The following is a 22,530-nucleotide window of genomic DNA, read 5'->3' on the forward strand; positions in this document are numbered from 1 at the left end:
CGACACTCATTAGAATTACGAAGACCACAGTGGTGTAGTCATCATTCAAGCACAAGATTTAGGTTGTAGTTCATCCAGGTGGTCTCTCTGATGCATGGGTTTTCATGATGAAAGGGAATTGTAGAAGGAGGAATAGTCTTTTCTCAGCTTGACCCAAACGTGGCGACGGAAACAACAACTTGCCACATTCAAGCCCATCTGGTGCTTTTTTCCTGCACTGAGGAGTGGGAGTGTGGGTTTACAAATGCTGCTTTTGTTTAACACTTTTGAACTTCAAATATATTTATGCAAAACTGAAAAGGTGAAATGTTGTTAGCTTCATTTATGTCATGATTTATTAAAGCTAATATGCTATTAGACAGTTATGGTTGACTCACTGTTACTCCCTTATTATTATTATTATTAAACTTGTAATAAACTTTGAACTTTCACAGGCTTAAACCTGCATCGACAATTCGATTTGTTCACAGCTTAATCAGAGTAGATTCTGGTAATTGGTTTAGAATGTAGAACATCTCAGTCGTAAATCAGGACGATGATCATTTTATATGTGCACAACTCTTCTGGGGTGCGTTTCTAAAATGTATTGTGAGCCTCTTAAGATCTCAAGTTTAGTCTTTACAAGCATAGTTTAGAAATATGTATAGATTAAACAAACATTTGCAGCTCTTGACATATAACAACATATGAAATATAGGCTTAAATAGATTATGCCATAAAACCTGCAGTGACGACCGAGAACAAAAATATCAAAGCAGTCTTTGGATGCTATGTTATTTACAGCAATAATCGCACATTATTTTGATCTTGAAGTGTTTCATTTGCAGAAGTTCTCGCTTCATGTCATCAATGACGTTTTAAACAGTGTGCTTTTTGTGCGACACGGTTTGACTAGCTAGTTTGTTTCTTTAAAAATATCAGTGAGTTACGTCATTGTTCAGGAAACGCACCCCTGGTTTGGTGAATTCATTTTTGAATTCAGGTCTTTCAGCATATCTAGAAGACTTGTAGAACACAGGTTTCACTTCATGAAAGTCTGTTACTGTTCACTTTTTTTTTGCACAGTTGCACAAGAGTTGGAATTCTGAAAGTAATGTTGAGTTATACAATCTCTAGACTGACTCTCAGACTATTCAGGTCCATGTCAGAGTGCTTTTCTCTGTTCCTGCATGTCTCAGACTGACACTTTTTGAGATTCTTGAGCTGCTGCAGCAAAATTACCGGATTTCTGTCACTGAATTCTGAAAAAAGCTTTTTTTCACTAGCTTGTCCCCCACACCATTCCTCTCCATAATAATATATGTTCAACTGACAGCTTTTTATCACTTATCACTTTAAGTACATGTGTGAAAATGGGAGCTTGCTTTAAAAATTAAAATACGTTTTTCAATCTTCTAATAGGATCCTTTTAGGAAGAACAGTCTAAAACTGGAATTGATCTGCAATTGTTCTTTAAAGCCCTTTGGTCACATAATAGATGCAATCTGTTGCTAATGTTATTATTTGAAGAATAGTTTATCTAAAACATTGATCTTTGGAAAACATTTAGCATGTTCATTGTGTGTACACTGGGATCAAGGTCATGTTGTGATTTGTATTTGATTGCATTTTATTAGTATAAATTTCACTTTCATTTCCCATGCATACATGCTGCGAGAGAAAACATTGTTTGGCTGCCATAGCAATTAACCACTAGCTATTTGTAATGATAAGACTATAAATGACTTTCAAATGTGTCTCCTAATAACTTAACGAAGAGTCTTATGTTGTTGAAAGCTCACAATATTTATGTATGTCTTTGTATTTATTCAGGGCTTCCTGCTTAACATGTTTCACTTCCTAAGCAGTTTCTGTAAGACTCATATTTTAACCTTAAAGGTTTTAAAGTTCTGTAGGTTAATGTGAATTAAACTGAGGACGCACATAGTATTTCAAATCATGTCATGTCAGTTTCCATTGTTGTACAGTTGTTATTTGCATAACACGTTTTAAGAGACTGCTACATCTATGCAGAAGCATTATGAAGGTTGTCCAGCTTTCAAATGAAACGATGTAGTCTAATATTTTGTATTTTTCTTCATGTGATGTCTGATAAGCTGATAAGGTACTGTAGGTTTTTAATAAGCATCTCATTATGTATTTTATATTTATTTGTATTAAAAGCTGCATCAACCATAGTTGTTTTGTCAGTTGCCTACCACATTAAATAAAACTACTCTTGAAACAGTCCATCTCATATTTTGCTTTCATGTTCATTTTTAATTCATAACTTTTTTTATTTCCCAAAATCATTTCATATTATGGAAGTTAAGCCATTTAGGATCCTACTGTTCAAATGCTTTAAGTCAAGATATTCATTTATTTTATTTTTGACTTAGATTCTTTATTTATCTGGGGTCGCCACAGTGGAATGAACTGCCAACTTGTCCAGCATATGTTTTATGCAGCGGATGCCCTTTCAGCCGCAACCCATCACTTGGAACCATCCATACATATTCATTCACACACACTAACGGACAATTTAGCCTACTTAATTCACTTATAGCACATGTCTTGGGACTTGTGGGGGAAACCGGAGCACCTGGAGAAACGCACGCGAACACTGGGAGAACATGCAAATTCCACACAGAAATGCCAACTGACTCAGCCGAGGCTCGAACCAGCAACCTTCATGCTGTGAGGCGATTGCGCTACTCACTGCACCACCGTGACACACTCAAGCTATCTTAATGAAGAATAATTTAAGATAACTTGCTTTTACCAAAGATAATTAGATGTCCACAGAAAATAAAAGCGTTTTGTGTAAGGTTTCAAAGAGCTTGCAGAACGACAGTGGAAAATGAAACCATATCCGTGCTATCTGGGCCGGTTTGGAAAAGAATTGGAACGGTTCACCATATAAACGATTCAGCACGATAGTGGAAAAGCAGCTTAAGTTACAACCTTTTAAGTTCTTAAATGTTTGAGTGAAATAAATAAATAAACATAGTTTAATGTAATGAACATTTCCAATGCTTATTCATTTCTATTAAAAAAATGCTTTTTCTGAGTTAGAATAGCAAGTGTTTTCATTTATTGTGACTGGAAATGGGTATTTCACAAAACAACTAATTCCATAGCTATTCTGAAGTTATAATTGTGTGTAAATTTTAACTAATTTCAAATATTGCTACTTCCTTTTTAATCTGGCATGGATAGACATTTGCACCCATCTCATTCCACTGAAAGGGCTTTCTAACTATGCACTTCATGACAGCTATGTGCTCGCACCCCTTCTTCATGACAGCTATGTGCTCGCACCCCTTCTTGTTCTGATGTTTAGCCGAGTTCATCTAGTTCATTGAGAAATTAAGCAGCGTTCGGTGACGTTTGATTAGCGTTTGATATGGGAGGAGTCGGATTTGCCCACAAACTGACAGAAAGCAGACAGGCGATGAAGATGGTGGATCCAGACACACATCGGGCGGACCGTTAGATCGCAACAAACCGCAGTAAACGTAAGTGAGAGACGAGGCACGAGATTTCATTTCACGCCTTATGTTCAGTCGCTGAAAATGTTAGGTTAAACCGAACCGGGTATTGAATGTTTTTGTACCTCAGCGAGAGTCATTGAGGTTTGTTCAAAGTGACTGTTGTAATGTTTGTCGCTTTTCCTGCGGAAAACAGGCAGAATAGCAGGCTGTTTGTTTACACTGGAAGGACCATATGTTTCTATGGCGTGGAAAGTACATTTAGGTTTACCAACAAGAAATGCAATGAATACATAAATGGGAAGTGAAGTTAGTAGTTCTCAGTCAGTACGTACATGCAATGAAATTTTTTTATCCTAAATAATTGTTCCACATCATTTGTAATTAGAGCAATAAGCATCATATGGTGATTGACTGTTAGTTTAGAATATGGTGACTCCATACGTTCACCAAAATGCCTTTTCAGTGTAACTTTTTTCTGTACACCAGTAGATGGCGACAACTATGATTCACCAAAAGTTTGGCTGCGTTCAAGTCCAATTTTTTTACGCCCTTCACTTGCTAACTGCCCTCTGTATCTTATTGGGTGTCTGTCAATGATTTTGTTTATGCAAATGTCTCCTATTGGTGGAACATCTGAAGCGTTTAAATGGAATGCTTTAGGAATCACACTGTTGTGATGTCACTATCACTTATAGGTGCTGGAGTGGACATATGAAGCAGACTTGCTTCCTTGATTACTTGATGAAGTGGAACACACTTCAAAATTATGTTAGGGATTCCCCCGAGGGAAAAAGGGAAGGAAAGTGTCTGTCTAAAAGTGCTCTGGAAAACAGTCATTGAGAAGGGTCAGGCTGCAGACTGGGAGCAGATGCAAGATGAGCTGCATGCTTAACCCTGCCTCTCATAGGGACGTCACAAGCTTTATTGAGTGCATTGTGTATGAGATTATGTCAGAGACAGTCAGATACTATTGCAGATAATCTCCACTGTTCTATAAAGGCAAAACTATGACTGCATCTGAAAACTTATGCAGCTGATTTCCTGTTAAAGTACTTTTCTGTATTTTGAAACTTTATATGAAGGGTTGCAACAAACATAATCCAAGAGCATCCTCCCTGTACAGCCAAAACACCAGGGGATGCCGATTGCTCCTAAATCTGAAGGGCTGTTCAAATGAATATGCTAACTTATTTAGGCTTGAAAACACTTTGGAATGAATATATTTCCTATGACAACAGCACCTCACAAAATTGATTTTAGAGAGACTTACAAGAGAGCATAATGAGTTTTTTTTCCTATATAAGTCATAGTGTACACAACAATATCTGGGCTTGCTGCATCACAAATACTAAAATGGTAACAATTTATAAAAAAATGAACAACTTTCTGGCCATCGGATATTAGGCATGGACATATATATAGCGATCGTAGAGCACTTGGACCCGGAAGCCACTTTGCGTGACGTCACACTTAACAAGCGGATTAGCTTTGGGTAAGTCAATGCAACAGCATACTGCTTTAGCTTAGTTTACTGCTCATCAGAACTCAAAATATGTGAAAACAGATTAAAAACATATTTAGTGCCTCCCATAAGTGGCATAAAGTCTGTTAAATCTTTTATTAGTTTAATGTGTATATTGCTACGTTTTTGGTGTATGTCTGTTATTAGATGACAAGCAAAAGTTGAATAAGTTCTTAATGCACATTGATCATCATGTCATATCACTCCAAGGGCGTAGATTCGCTCTTGATATGGTGGGGACATACATCCCTAGAGCGCATGCATTGAACAGCACAAATTCTGTTTTTGCTCTTTTAAAAACATGATTGAAACTTAAAATCTTAAAGGGCCATGAAACCACCTTGTTTCAGCAGGGTTTTTTCCACACCTCTACTTTGGAAAAGTCAGGAAAGTGGGCGTGTCCAGCTCTGTTTAGGGGGGAGTGTCGGACGAGCAAAAGAGGCAAGGTCTGTAAAAATTTGCATAATAATGGGAGTGTCGGTTTGGGCATACGCTAATTTTCAGAGAGGCAAAACACACACACACACACACAGGGGAGAAAGATAGTGACTGTGCTTACATGGACACCAGTAATCAAATTATTTGACAAATTATTAAATGATGGACTTTAACTGAAGTTTGGCACTTTCATTCAGGAATTTCATTCATGCCTATTTTAAAGATAGAAATATCCGCTTTGCGCCATGTCGCATGGTCTAACAGGGTTAAGCTTAATCTCTTAATGAGTTATAGGTATTTTTTGAGAATAAACCACTCAGTCTCATCATCCATTTTCTTCAAGAGTCAGTTGCGTCACGCCATAGTGCATTTGCTATTTACATGGCGGACTTTGTAAGTGGGAAAACTGAATACTTCACTAGAAAGAAAACAGTTAAACAGAGCATCTACGGCCAAGAAAGAGCCTCCTCATTCTTTACTTTCACTCTTGTGGATAAGGAAATGTGTTGTACGCACAGATATCCATTAGCCTATACATAATTAATTTTGTTTATTAAGCGCAAATATTTTTTTCAAAACTATTTCTAAATTCACTTCTAATTTCCAGCAAATGAATAAATAACCAATAATAACGAAGTGTGCTCAAAAAACTGAGTTACTGTATATCCAAATACACATGGTATGCCCCATATGGTCTAAAACCTGACAGATGGCCAAATATAAGCTTGTTTTTATAAAACAAATATAAATATGCATATAATAAATAATACTTCTAATAATAATAACATTATACAAAGCAAATTGTCATGAATAAACTGAAAAAGCCCCCTGAGATGAAGAAGGCATGGAGGGGGTGGTTCTTATATAGGGGTGTCACGATTTCGCTTTTTAATCGAAATCGATCGAAATTTATGCTCAATTTGATTATCGAATCAAAAAATAGAATCGTCGATGCTGCCACGCACCCATGTCACGTCAGCTTGGCTTGCCAAGCGGGAAAAAAACAGGCTCAGAAGCAGGAGAGCTGTCGACAGAACTTAAACCCTCTCCTCTTTCAATGAAGTTGCCGGTGTGTAAGCATTTTGGATTTCCAGTGAGTTATGTTGACAACGTTCATGTTGTCGACAAAAAAAAAACACAGTTTTGCAAGCTCTGCTATGTACGTATTACGTACGGTTCGTCCGATAGACAGCACCGGCATAGCGATCTTTCGCCCACCCCCGTTGCAAATCCGGTCGCGAAAAGTACACACTCAGGCCCTGTTTACACTGTCTTTGTTATTAAATGGCATTTTAGAACGACAACGATTTGACATACACAGTGGCGTGTAGCATTTCTGAGCAGCCCTCCTTCCTCTCTACCTCTGAAAAAAGATACTGTTGGCTGGTTCCTGTTGGTTGTGCGTCTTTTTTACCGACGCCATTATAGCGACACAGATCACTGCCTATTCACAAGTCCCGCAGAAAAAGTGATTGACAGGTGGTAATTATGTGTGTATCTTGCCTTTATTCATTTACTGTATGATTTGTTTATGGGTAAAACAAAGACCATCCAGGTCAGGTAGTTTAAAAGGTAGGCTACAAATAATTAATTGGTCATTAATTAATTTTTTATTTATAATCGAAAATCGAATCGAATCGTGCCTTTAGAATCGAAAATGTAATCGAATCGAGGATTTGGAGGATCGTGACACCCTTATTCTTATATTTATGTAGGCTAGACAATAACATTTTTTTGTAATATTTTAATCCTTTAATTCTTTTTCATTTGTAAAGATATTTCAGATTGCTGTACATCCTGTGTGTATTAAGCAATATTTAAGCGAGGCCAAACTAACACGCTCTGCACTGGACTTTAGACCTGTTTTGATCTGGTCTATTGTGCAGTCTGTTGAAGTTCCTCAAAATAACAATGCGCCAGCAATGCGCCTCAACACGTCTCCTTTTTTAGACCAGGCGCACATATAGGCACAAATGCATTTGCTATTTAAACAGTGTAGTGTAAAACGTCAAAACTCTTGCGCCGAGCTGAAACTAGCAAACAACAATTGCATTGTGCCTTGCGCTGGGTGTATAGGGCCCTAAAGTTTTTTTAATTATCCACGAGTCAATGTCGAGTCAAGTCTGAAATCTATTAAAATGTGATTTGAGCGCTCAACTAATTCGTTTTGTCAGGTAATATAATTTAGCATATATTTTATTCACAATCCAAGAAGCGATTATGGACAGATAGCTTACTAGCTTCTTATACAAACTTCTTTTCCTCTTCAGTTGTCATTAAACAAGGCATCTACTCAATTTCTTCAAATATTCAAGAATGACTATTTTACACACTCTGTGAGTACTAGAGACATCAGCTGTGGGAACCGTAAAGCTCAATCATTCATTCGTTCATTCATTTTTTTCAGCTTAGTCCCTTCAACAATCTGGTGTCACCACAGTGGAATGAACCGCCAACTTATTCAGCATAAGTTTAAAGCAGCGGATACCCTTTCAGCTGCAACCCATCACTGAGAAACATCCATACTCATTCAAACACATACACTATGGTCAATTTAGCTTACCTAATTCATCTATAGTGCATGCCATTGGACTTGTGGGGGAAACCGGAGCACCCGAAGGAAACCCATGCCAACACAGGGAGAACATGCAAACTCCACAAAGAAATGCCAACTGATAAACTGATCTAGCTGAGGCTCGAACCAGCGACCTTCTTGCTGTGAGGCGATCATGCTACCCACGGCACCACTGTTACGCCAGAGAAAGCTCATAATATTAATATTATACACCATTCATCAAAATTAAGTAAAAACAGAGCTTTTCATAATAGTTTTTTTGTACTCAGCCACATAACGTCTATGTATCAGAGAACAAATGAAATAGAATGCATCAATATATTATGGCATCTTTCATGTACATCAAAATACAGAGGGCTTTGGTGATAACTATATTGTAAAAATGCTGTTTCCACATAATTCCTTCATATTGTCCCAACACAAACTAATTTAGTTAACTTTTTTTTTTTACAAATTTAAGTAGTTTGAACATAAAACAAATAAGATGTCTTAAAAAACCTTCTAAAAAACTTAATAATTGTGATGTTTCAACTCATTTTAAATGAGTAGTTTAAACAAGCAGCAAAAGTAGTTTTATGAGTACACAATATTAACTTCTCACTAGAAATGAAATCAAAGTAGAAAAAAATGACACCCATGCAAAGCTTCCAGATGCCGTCTTTATTTTTAGCTAAACTGTCAGAAACGAAATGCATGATTTGCCTTTGATGCCTCTATACTGAATTTATATATATAAATGCAGTTGAAGTTGAATTATTAGCCCCCCTTTGAATTTTTTATTATTTTTTTATTTGCCAAATGTTGAACAGAGCAAGGACATTTACACAGTATGTCTGATAATATTTTTTCTTCTGGAGAAAGTCTTATTTTTTTTATTTCAGCTTGAATCAAAGCTGTTTTTTTATTTTTTGAAACCCATTTTAAAGTCAAAATTATTAGCACCTTTAAGTTATATTTTGTTTCGATAGTCTACAGAACAAACTATCATTATACAATAACCTGCCTAATTACCCTAACCTGCCTAGTTAAATGTCACTTTAAGCTGTATAGAAGTGTCTTGGAAATATCTAGTAAAATATTAATTACTGTCATCATGGCAAAGATAAAATAAATCAGTTATTAGAAATGAGTTATTAAAACTATTATGTGTTGAAAAAAATCTCTTCATTTAACAGAAATTTCAACTGTATTTATATCAGATTAAGGTTTGATGCTTTAAAAATGAAATGCCATCTTGGTGTGTTCACACTTTAGGAGGTTTAATTCGACTAATACAAACTCAGGTGGCACTGTCCTACACTGTAAAACCCAACAGTCAACTTTATCAAATGAAATGAGTGTAGTTAGCTCAAAATTGACTAAACGTTAATTCTACTCATTTGGAAAGAGTTTTGAACTCAGTTTTGAAGATAATGAGTTAATTAAATACCCCATTACTTCAACATAAATGGAGTAAGTTCACAGTACTTCTATAGTTTAGTTTTTTAAACTCAAATGGTTTGTACTGTAGCAATCGGTTTCCTCAAGCGGTTTGAGTTGCCTTAACTTGTTGGGTTTTACAGTACTCTCGTTGGTTCAGAGTTCTCTTCACTTATTGGGTTTTGCTGTGCTCAAATGTCTTTATTTATTACAATGGATTAAGTTCACAGTACTCATTAGGATTAGTTTTTAAACTTAAATAGTTTGTTGCAATCGGTTTCTTCAAATGGTTTGAGTTACCCACTTGTTGGGTTTTAGCAGTTGAAAACTATTGTGCACCAAATAACAGAACATGATCACTGAAATGATCTATTAAGGATCTATGTCTAAGTAATCTCTGGCAAAGTTTCATGGAAAATAAATGCAAAATGGATCAAAGACATCTACTTACATACTGTAAGCACAAAAATTCCTGATTTTCCTTGTCAAACTCATCTCAAATTCTGGTGGTGTTTAGCCTTTAGTACACATTTTTCAAAGATCTTCATGTGTTATTTGCTGATCATGTAACAAGCACATTCTGGATGTTCTGCCCTAAAATGCCATTAAAGGCTGTTATTATGATAATTATTTGTGTTTTAACCAAGTATAGAAAAACAGTTTGTTTATTAAGACTATGCTATATAGGCTTAAATGATTCTGCATATAGGCGATTTTTAGATGTGCCAGCTACCATTGTGGGTGGGCTACGCCAATGTTTTCAGGAAAGTAATGTGAAATGATGTGTTATGTTGTTTTTGTACTTTAAAAAATAAATTTTCCCCGACATTGATTATTACACATAAAACTCTGACTATGTTGACTGTCATAGTCAGCAGACTGTAGCATTAACATTTGGGTAACACTTTACAATAAGGTTCATTAGTTAATGCATTTACTAACATTAACTAATCATAACCAACACTTGTAGAGCATTCATTAATCATAATCAAACATTTACTAATGCATTATTAACATCCAAGTCCATGCTTGTTAACATTAGTTAATGCACCATGAGTTAACATAAACTTACAATGAACCACTGTATTTTCATTAACTAACGTTTATTAACATGAATAACTACTGTAGTAAATGTATTGTTCATTGTTTGTTCATGTTAGTAAATGCATTACTTAACATCAATTAATGAACCTTATTGTAAAGTGTGACCAACATTTGTAATGCAATGCAAACCGACTACAATCTTAAACTACGTGTGGCTAAAAGCACAGTGGACACAAAAGAAGAAAAAGTGTCCAAACAAATTTTCATTAATAAGCTAAAGTTTGCTTTGCTACATGTCTTTGGTTTTGGGGCTTTTCCCTTTAGAGCTCAAGAAAGTCGTATTTAAAGATTTAGATTACTAAAACATAATGTGAATTACTCACCCTTATGTCATCCACTAGTCTAGAGATAATCTAGAAAAGGAACCAAAAAGACATTTAATGATTCTTCAGTGGTTCAAGTGCAATAATAGTGCAAAACATTCTCTCCACTGATGGTTTAGAGTGCACAATTATACACACACACACACACACACACACACACACACACACACACACACACACACACACACCCTGAAGTGTGGACAATGTCTTTCTTAATTTCATGGTTTTATTGCTTTTTTATTTTATAAAATATCCAACTTTGTGTTCCAAAGATTGGAATGACAGGAGAGTTATTAATAAATGACTTTATGAATTCTTGGGTTAAATAATCCTTTATCAACACAGGAAGGGTGCTAGCTTATTCACCAAACACTTGTATATGTGTTCTTTGGTTGATGCAACTTGTATTAATTTTTGCACATGTGCCTTTATAAACATTATAAGTCACACACCTGACTGTGAGTACATTCATATCCATATGCTGAGGCTGTGGATAATATAATTATAAGTGGATTAAATGTTATAATGTTGTAAAAAGTGTTCAGTTTCATGGACAGACTGATCATTTCACTTTACAACAGCGGCGTAGTGCAAACTGCATTTATATATTTTCTTTCACAAGCTTCTTATGAACAGTGTTGATTTTTATTTTAGAATTTATGATTTTAAATTTTAAGTTTAGAAGGCCTGTCCTGGTTTATAGTGGTGGAACAGCTTGATTAAATGAATCAAAATGAAACTGCACTGGCACGATAGATGAAACAGTTTAAATTAGGCTAAGCTACTGTTTTATTTTTGTCATAGATTTAACAATAAGACATTACTCCTCGTTTGTTTTGGCCGCTGAATGGAAGTGGTCTTATAATGCAACTAATTTCTCCTTAAACGTAATTCATTTTTCTGGTTTATTTTGTTGATAACTGAGTGACAAAAATGTTTTAAAATTAAGATACAAATTATACCAAATGAATTTCGTTCTAAGAAGACAACATTTTTCAATAGAAATATGAAATTGTAAAAATAATGAATAGCCTTATGATAAACTGCTGATTTGAAAAAGATAGATAAAACCTATTTTAGAAATACAATAGATTATCTTGTGAGAGAGCAAATGGATATGCTTTGATACACCGTTTGTCACACTTTTTATTTGAAAATATGGTTTTGTTAACACATCGAACTACAGAACTCGAATGGACATTGTCGTTCCATCATATTTTCACATCATATTTACACTGTAAAATAACGCCCATTAAATTATAAGCATTTACCGTAAAATAACATACAATAAATTACTAATTTAAATTTAAATGTCAGGTTTCATTTACATTTAGTCATTTAGCAGACGCTTTTATCCAAAGCGACTTACAAATGAGGACAAGGAAGCAATTTACACCACTAAGAGCAACAATGAATAAGTACTAAAGGCAAGTTTCAGGTCTGTAAAGTCTAAGAAGGGAAGTGTTAGTAATTTTTTTTTTTTTTTTTTTTTTTGTACAGTTAGTGTAATATTCAAATAGGCAATTGTAGATTAGGAAGTGAAGTGGAGACTAAATAGTTGAGTTTTTAGTCGTTTCTTGAAAAATAGCGAGTGACTCTGCTGTTCTGATGCAGTTAGGGAGTTCATTCCACCAACTGGGCAGATTGAGCGTGAGCGTTCGCGAAAGTGATTTTTTTCCTCTTTGGGATGGAACCACGAGGCGACGTTCATTCACAGAACGCAAGTTTCTGGAGGGCACATAGATCTGCAGAAGTGAGTGCAGATAAGAAGGTGCTAGGCCAGAAGTCACTTTGTAGGCAAACATCAGAGTTTTGAATTTGATGCGAGCAGCAACTGGCAGCCAGTGCAAACGGACTAGCAGCGGAGTGACATGTGCTCGTTTAGGTTCATTGAAGACAACTCGTGCTGCTGCATTCTGGAGCAGTTGAAGAGGCTTGATAGAGTTAGCTGGAAGCCCAGCTAGTAGAGAGTTGCAGTAATCCAGTTTGGAGAGAACAAGAGCTTGAACAAGGAGTTGAGCTGCATGTTCAGATAAGAAGGGTCGGATCTTTCTGATGTTATAGAGTGCAAATCTGCACGATTGAGCAGTTCTAGAAATGTGGTCAGAGAAGTTTAGTTGGTCATCAATCGTTACTCCAAGGCTTTTCACCATTTTGGATGCAGTAATGGTTGCCCCATCCATCTGGATTGAAAAGTTATGGTGTAGAGTCGGGTTGGCAGAAACTACAAGCATTTCCGTTTTTGCGAGGTTCAGCTGAAGATGATGATCTTTCATCCAGTGTGAAATATCCAACAGGCAGGCTGAGATACGAGCTGGAACCGAGGGATCATCAGGATGAAAAGAGAGGTATAGCTGGGTATCATCAGCATAGCAGTGGTAGGAGAATCCATGTCTCTGGATGACTGGTCCTAGAGATGATGTGTAGATGGAGAAGAGAAGTGGCCCAAGAACAGAGCCTTGAGGTACCCCAGTGTTTAGATGCTGTAGGTTGGACACCTCTCCCCTCCAAGACACCCTGAATGACCTGTCAGAGAGGTAAGATCTGAACCATTGTATAACAGTGCCCGCAACGCCCAGTGACTCAAGCGTAGATAGCAGGATCTGGTGGTTGACAGTGTCAAAAGCAGCTGACAAGTCCAGCAAAATGAGGACTGATGATTTAGAGTCTGCTTTAGCCAGTCTGAGATCCTCCACGACCGAGAGCAGGGCAGTCTCAGTTGAGTGGCCTTTCTTAAAGCCGGATTGCTTGTTGTCCATGAGATTGTTTTGAGTAAGAAAGTCCAGGACTTGATTGAACACTACTTTCTCCAGAATCTTGGCCATGAATGGAAGCAGGGATACTGGTCTGTAGTTTTCAAGTAGCGTATGGTCCAGGTTGGGTTTCTTTAGCAGTGGGGTTACCCTAGCCTGCTTAAATGTAGTGGGGAATAAACCAGAGTCAAGAGATGTGTTAATTATGTGAGTCAGTGTTGGTATGACTGCAGGAGAGATGGCTTGCAAGAGATGAGAGGGAATGGGATCGAGTGGACAGGTGGTTGCATGGCTAGATAGCACAAGTTTGGACACCTCAGACTCAGAGAGCTGAGAAAAAGAGGTGAGTGTGTGTGGTGTTGGTGTTGTATCTTGCGTGTTTGTTGTAGGTGCAGCAAATTGAGCACTGATTTTTGCAGTTTTGGTGCAGAAGAATGTAGCAAAGTCATCAGTAGTAAGTGTGGAGGATGCGGGTGGAGGAGGAGGATAGAGGAGGGAGGAAAATGTTTTAAAAAGTAGGCGAGGATTAGTGGCATTGTTGATTTTCAGACGGTAATACGTCTGCTTTGTGTATGTAACTTACTGTCTGTTGTTTTACAATAGATGTCTGTAATTTAAAAAAAACAAAATGTTTACATTTTTTTTTACAGTGTAGTCTGTATTCAAAGCTTCTATTGAGATATTATAATTAAACATTAAATGCCTGTCATCATATTTTAATTAATGACAGTTCCTGCCAGTTCACCTCTTTCACTTCACAATCGGGAGAGCATGTTTTTTTTTTCCATCCCCAAAACTTAAATCTGTTTTGAAAGACATGGCTGAAGTAAAGTTATGTATTTTTTCTAACATAAAGTTATGATTAGCAGAAAGTTGTTGGGCAACAGAGGCGGGCATATTCAAATGCACAGGGAAAGTAAGACGCTAAAATGTGTTAATTGTGACTGCTGGTGTTCAAAGTAGAAGTGACTTTATGAACCACCAATGCAGTTTCAAATGCTAATCATCTGTTTCAATGAGAATGTTACACTCTAAATGTTGAGTTATTTATTTAAATAATAGTTGAGTTAAAAATATTTTGTGCATTGTTGGGTTATTTTTAATCTTTATTGCGCATTTATTAATACCTCAACCAGTTGGGTTAAAAACTTTGAATTTCAACAGTCAACTGATTTAACTGACACAGAATAGCTGTATGCGTACACAATGTTGTTTTCACGTTATAAAGTTTATTTAAGCTCTAACACAATAATGTTGTTTTTTTATCAAATGATGTCTCTGTGTCGTGTTTTTTATATTTGTTTCACCAGGACTAGATACAAACGCGCATTTCATAGCTGATCTATATTTAACGGATAAAAACGATTAAGTGTCTGGAACTTAAATGGAAATAAAGTATTTTCAATATTTTTGAATACTGTATGTTATTTATTTACACAGCCATAATTGAATGCTTTATGAATAGCCAAATTAATAGTAGTACTAGTAATAGTAGTAATACCAGAATATATCTAGATGGCTTGAGCTGTCTCATTTACCATTGAATGCCAAGAAAAGTTTCTATGTGCTTCTCTATAAGAAATAGGCCTGTATGGAATACATTTAAGGTGCTGATTAAAATTAAACTTATTAAATGAGTGAATGAATTTAAGTATCTTGGCATAACTCTAGACATTAATTTAAATTTTGATAGTCATGTTAAAAATATAAGTAAGAAAGTTAAGCCAAGTCTAAACCGTTTTCGTTTTATTAGGTTTTTAACATATCAAACTGCAAAATTATACATGTACACAATGATATTCTCTCACTTGATCTATTGCATTACATCATCACGAGCCTCTTTAACTAAATTGAAGCCTATTGACTCAATATAAAAACAAGCAGATAAAATTATAGACTTAAAGCATATGCAATGGCATTATTGTGAAGTTTTATGTAAACATAACCTTTTTAGTTTTGATATTTTATTAAATTTATTTATCTTAAATTGTTTTTTAATATTTCAATAATCATGTTCCAATCCTGTTTTCTGATCTAATCAGTAGGCATCAAACTCTCACAGAGTAACACGGGCAACTGCTAATGATGACTGTTTAGTGCTAAATGTAAGACCTCTTTTGGTCAATCTGTTTTCTCTGCAAAGGGAGCCAAACTGTGGAATGTTTTACCTGTTAGCCTGAAACCAGAAAGTAATATAAATATTTTAGTTGTGTTCTTTAAAAGTGGTTAAAAACAAAACAGCAGTGTTTGCACAAATAGTCTACTATAAGCTTGTTGGATCGTGTCGCCTTTGCTTTTGACTTTAGTAATTTTTATGTAAAGAATTATAATGTTGTGTATATGTATTTATTATATTTCCATTTTGTCAATTTTGTCAAACCTCCTGTGGATAGGTGTTAAGAATTAGCAAGTTTGCTAAAACACTTAAACAAATGGATTTGGTTGTCCAGTGTTATTTGGATGTCCATGTTAAATAAATAAATAAATAAATAAATAAATAAATAAATAAATAAATAAATAAAATAGAATGAAAAAAAAAACATTAATCAAAATATGCATTGGGTTAAAATAACCCATAGTTGGGAAGGTGCTATAATAACCTATAGTTGGGTTAGGCTATATGTTGGGGTATTTTAACTTAAGTATTTTAACTGAGTAGATTTACTACAACGAATGTTTCCATTTTAATTGATTCCACATTGGGACCATATAAACTGTAGCCTACTAGCGTTCTGGGAACGTGCTGTCTCTGTTCGCTGGGATATCAGGTGTGTTTCAACACATCCTGATTGTTCAATCAGTTTAGTTCTTTCAGAAAGAAGATGAGCTTTTTCAGAACACAGACTCATTCAGTACAGGGGCGTGTTCACTCAGACGCGTGCTTCAAAATAACGGAACAAATAATGCAGAATTGGTAAGGGCAGTTTCCTCTTCCATTCGCTAAATTGGTCTACCAGCCGAACAGCACTAATTGAGAGCGTGTTTGTGTAGGAGTGTGAAAATGAATCAGCCTCAGTTTAAGCTGCTGGACACATTTTTCACGTAATCTCCGTTTACAGACGTTGAAGTGCCACAATTGATGACTCACTATAGCCTAGTCTCTCTCCCTCTCTCTCTCCCTCTCTCTGTATCTCTATATCTCTATGGTCCACCTAGGGTCGGCGTTTTTGCTAAATAGTGCTCGGCTGTTGAATGGCGTCCTCGGAATACGCTTGCGCTGTAGGCATTACCAACCAGCTTTCCTGCCAAATACATGTCCTAGATGCAGACTCATTGCGCGGCGTCGGATGCTGTCCAGGTGGGAGAGCAAAACACGCGTGAAAATATAGAGGAGAAGACGAAATGACATGGACAGGTCTCGCAGAGGGATGCAAAAGAAAAGCCATCGTTAGACCTCTCCGTACATATTCTTATGTGCAACATCCTTCCGCAATATCACACCTTTACTCTCTCCGGCTGATGCTGCTGCCGATGTCTCTGCAGGTAGGGCTGCGAAAACACGCAGTTTATTCATGGCATTCATGTTGTGATTGGTAGGGGGTATTTTTCCAATGAACTTTATTATGCTCGAGTCTTGTGTTTTGTTATGACGGATTGGTGTACTTTTAGCCTTTAAGAAAAAAAATGTGGATGTTTATGTCGCAGTACGCTGCTTTAAGGACGTCAGTGAGCCGTGAGGGAACAGTAACGACCCGCCCTTTGCAAATATAATAGCATAAAGTGGTTAAGTGTGGCTCAGTGACAAATGTGTCTAAATGCTCTGCTTTGAGCAGCTATAGATTAGAAAGTGTTTACACAAGACTTAACGGCTACTCACGTATCAAGGCATGACTGAGCAAATAACAGCTATAACATCACAGGGAAGGTTTGACATGTGCATTAGCCCTGTTCTTGGCTTATGAAAGGAGAACGTGGCTTTTTTTGTGTGATCTAGCTACGATCAGCCTAATGATCATTGCTAAGCATTAGTCTGGTAGCCTAATATTGAATGAATAAATAGGCTACATTATATATATACATTATATATATATATATATATATATATACACACACACGCATATATATATATATATATATATATATATATATATATATATATATATATATATATATATATATATATATACATATATATACACACACACACACACACACACACACACACACACACACATATATATATATATATATATATATATATATATATATATATATATATATATATATATATATATATATATATATATGTGTGTGTGTGTGTGTGTGTGTGTGTGTATATATATATTTATATTCCCCTAATGATGTTTAACTGAGCAAGGAAATTTTCTAAATATGTCAATATGTTTTTATTCTGGAGGAAGTTATATTTGTTTTATTTTGGCTAGAATAAAAGCAGTTTTTAATTTTAAATCAAATTCAAAATTAATTTTAATTTAAAATTATGAGCCCTTTAAACTATATATCTTTTCGATTGTCAGAACTAAAAGAACAAACCATTGTTATACAGTAACTTGCCTAATTACACTAATGTGCCTAGCAAACCTTTACCTAGGTAAGCCTTTAAATGTCACTTTAAGTTGTTTAGAAGTGGTTTGAAAAAATATTAATAATATTATTTACTGTCATCATGCCAAAGATCAGTTATTAGGAAATGATTTCTTAAAAGTATTAAGTTTAGAAATGTGTTGAAAAAATCTTCTCTCTGTTAAACAGAAATTGGGGGAAAAATAATCAAGGGGGCTATAATTCAGGGGGTTTAATAATTCTGACTTTAACTCTGTAATTACATATTTTATTGCACAAAACTAAAATGTTGCATTGTTGATGAACCAATGCAAGGTAATCAGTCTGGCAAAAATCATAGTTACCACACGTTTACCAGGCTATAATAAAATCATGGTCAGTTTTGGTCAGGTAAATGTAAATATTTCAGTTAACACTTCAGTATCATATTATATATCAACATACCATGTTACCGCTGCAGAACTTTCTTATGTTTATAATAATATCTGAATATCTAAATTTTATTTATTTTATTTTTTTTTTTCAGTTTGTCTTTCTAATGAACAGGAAAACTTTCATAAAAACAATAAATTATAAAAACAGCTTGTTTGCCATTCAAATCTGTTTAGTTCAATATGTTGCACAATTCATGAATTATGACAAGACTTCAGCTTAAAAGCAGTTCTTTTAAAATAGGCTCTTTACTGGCATAGATGATTCAGTGGGAAACCTTAATCATCTGCAATCAGTAAGTGTTCAGGATTTTTGCGGTTTTGTACGTTTTGTAGTTTTGACAAAGTTTGGGGTGCGGGTTGTATATTTTAATCTGGTACTAGAAATTGACACAGAAAACCATTCTGTGTGGTAGCATACTCAAATAGTTGGCTTTAATTTAATAATTTTACAACAGGGAATCTAGAGATCAAGATACATTCATATTTAGTATATAGATTCATAATATAGACTATTTTGAGAAATGTAAACAATAACAATGGTCCTAATGTATTTCCTGTTTTGCATTTTTTTTCATAGCTTCTGAGAATCCAAAAAGGTCCACATATTGATAAATAATGTTATGACAGCTGTTTTAACGCGAAACTATGACTGAATATATGTAACAGTTATGAAATAGTTTGATAACAAGCAGGAAATGTTATGGGCCAATGACATACCACCTCGAAATGGTCTATAGGCTACTTGTTTACTGATATAATGGCATGACTGCTTGTAACCAATGGTAGTGTTTTAAAGAAGTTGTGTGACAAATGAAGCACGCTATTTTTACTTATTCACTACTATCTTAACCTTCTTAAATGAACTTTCTAAAGATATTTATTTATTCCATTCACCACTAGAGTCAGGGTTCATACTGTCATGGATAACCTGGAAAAGTAATGGGAATATGACATGGCATTTTCCAGGCCTGGAAAAATTTTGGAAAAACAAATAGGTCACTGAGGTTAGACCAATTTAACAGATATCCATATACTTGAATATATTTTAATAAACAATACTAGTTACATTTCATTAATCTAATATCTGTTTAAATATCTAAATTCTATCTGTTAATGTGATGTTCTCTGCGTGGGGTAAAATGGAAGGAATAAAGGTAATTATACAAAATAATTATTTCAAATAATTTTTACTAAATAATGCCAAATCCTCCATATTTAAATACATGGCATGTTAATGCTAACCAATAGTATCTGGATGCAGCCTTTGGGGCCTATCATACACATGGCACAATGTGGCGTAAGGCGTGATGCAATTGTTGTTTGCTAGTTTCAGCTTGGCGCAAGAGTCGTTTTGACGTTTTGCGCCCCACTGTTTAAATAGCAAATGCATTTGCACTCATATGTGCGCCCATGGGTGTTCTGGTCTAAAAAAGGAAGGCATTCTGACGCACATTGCTGGCGCGTTGCTATTTTGAGAAACTACAATAGATTTTTCAATAGACTAGAACAAAGCCAGTCTATTGTCCAGCACAGAGCGCGTTAGTTGTGCGCCTCAATTACACACTGCTTAATACACGATGTAGAGCAATACACAACTATCTTTACATATGAAAAAGAATAAAAATATTAAGGATATATATATATATATATATATATATATATATATATATATATATATATATATATATATATAGGATATATCAAGGATATATATATAGGCTATAAATATAAAGGATTAAAATATTACAAAACATATTATTTTGTAGCCTACATAAATTTAAAAACCATACTTTCATGCCTTCTTCATCACAGGGGCTTTTTCACTTTATTTGTGACATTTTGCTTTTGTATAATGTTATCATTATTAGCAGTATTATTTATTATATCCATATATATTTTTTTTTATTAAAAACAAGCTTAGATTTGCCCACCTGTCAGGTTTCAGACCATATGGGGCACAGCATGTGTATTTGGATATAACTCATGTAAATAGCAAATGCACCATGGTGCAAAGCAACTGGCTCTTAAAGGGAATGGGAGATAAGAGTCTGATTGTTTTTTTTTTCAAAACACACATATAACTCATTAATAAAATGAGCTCAACCTTTAAAGAGCCCATATTATACATGAAATAGGGTCATATCTTGGTTGTAAGGGTCTCCAACAACAGTTTAATATGCATGCAAGGTCAAAAAACACTTTCATGGTCTTATAATCTGAATTTATTTTTACCTAATTATCCCAGCGACTCCTGTATGAATCGTCCAGTGATTCATTTGTTCCCAAACCCCTCCTTAGCGTGAAGCTAATCTGCGCTGATTGGACCAATGACAGTCTGTTGCAATTGGTCGACTGCCTTTAGTGAGAGAGTGAAATGCCCAACAGCTAATCAGCAATATAAAAGTAATCACAGTTCATACACGCTCGATAGTGTAGGCGTGGATTTTAGCTGAAAAGTGGGTCAATGTAAATACAGACGATGGACTTGATAATACAGACGACTATTTTATTGAGCAAAAACTCCAAAAACAGTTGAGGAGATCTCCTAGCTTGTCTCACTCTGCTCTTTTCACAGACACACACACATATTGCACACACACACACACACACACACACACACACACACACACACACACACACACACACACACACACTTAACCCTGCTCCGGACGACAACACGCGCGCACACACACACACAAACACACACACCTCCGGACGACAGCGCGCGCACACGCACACACACACGCACACACAGACACACACACTACTCCTCCTCCACGGTGCTCCGTAAACAAAGCAGCACGCGTTGCGTTTTAAACGTGGCTTTGCACCCGATATGAGAATAAAGCGAGTTACCCTCATACAGTACACACGGTTACAAGTAACAAATCACAACTAAATACATTTGCAAGCTAGAGTAAACGAGGCAACTTTAATCGCACATACTTACACTTGAGAAATGGAGGAAGAAAAATCCATCCTGACGTCCATTAGTAAGTTACTCTTTACTGATCCTTCCTTTAACAAATGCCGATGAAGTATTCTTTGTAGCATGTAGTTTCCAGAAGTTTCCAGTAGTTTTCAACTGCTTGGCTATAATGCTGAGGTTTCATCTTTGGGTAGAGACTCAATCATATCCATCTGCAGTGCAGTGTGACTTCAATCGACCGGCTTGTGTGTGTGTGTGTGTCTGGGTTTCTATGTCAGAGAGCGGGGCCGCAGGTTTGAAATCTCCCGGGTTTGCGCGTGCACGTGAATAACTTGGTTTCGTTCGTACATCATGGCAAAACACCTAATGACTCTGTATCAAGGCGACTCGTTTGAAGCACTATGAGTCGACTCTTTTGTAGATGAATCAACAGTTTTAAACACTGTACACTAACAGATTTAAGCCTTAGCTGGATACTTCACTTCACTTAGAGCTGTGTTACAAACTACTTGGAAGGGCATTTTCAAAAACCCATAATATGGGCTCTTTAAGATCATGCGCCACGGCGCAAAGTGGATTTTTCTGTCCTCATATTAGCAAAAGTGGATTCTGACATGCCCTAAATGCATTTGTGCCCTGCGCTTTGCGCATGGATCGTAGAATAGAGCCCTTTATGATGCAAACTAAGATTGCATGCCTCAGAGATCTATGTTAGACACAATGCACGCATTGGAGCTAGTGATGTCACTGTGAGGGGAAGGGTTAGGGGTGGGGTTAGGTGAGCCCATTAAAAAGTATTGCATGCAGCTCAGATTGTACTGCACCGAGTCTGCAGCCAGACCCATCTCATGCTAACAGCACTGCACAAGTGAGTGGTGTCCTCTAGTGAAGCTCCTGAGCCCACATTATTCTTCAGTTTTTACCAGACACTTGTTTTTTACGTTGTTTTTTGGATGACATATTATTGCTAATGTAATGTAGTGTTGTGATTTCATTAGTTAATTGTTAATTTTAGCTTTTAAAACTAAAATCATCA

At 35.9% G+C, this 22,530-nt stretch overlaps 1 protein-coding gene across 10 annotated transcripts in view; it reads left to right on the forward strand.

Annotated features, from left to right (window-relative positions):
• Nucleotides 1-3,409: 3,409 nt before the first annotated feature.
• The window catches only part of apba1a (amyloid beta precursor protein binding family A member 1a), a 104,947-nt gene continuing 85,826 nt past the window's right edge, over nt 3,410-22,530 (forward strand). For 6 of the 10 annotated variants that reach the window (XR_015491792.1, XR_015491793.1, XM_087254169.1 and 3 more), the window contains exon 1: nt 3,410-3,497. The gene's annotated coding sequence lies outside the window, so the exon portion shown is untranslated. Of the gene's footprint in view, nt 3,498-16,862; nt 17,091-22,530 lie in introns of those variants that run through there. The other 4 variants (XR_015491790.1, XR_015491791.1, XM_087254170.1 and 1 more) reach the window with 1 other exon arrangement.

Source organism: Danio rerio, chromosome 5, assembly GCF_052040795.2.
Source record: "Danio rerio strain M-AB ecotype USA chromosome 5, GRCz13ab, whole genome shotgun sequence".
Classification (NCBI taxonomy): Eukaryota; Metazoa; Chordata; class Actinopteri; order Cypriniformes; family Danionidae; genus Danio; species Danio rerio.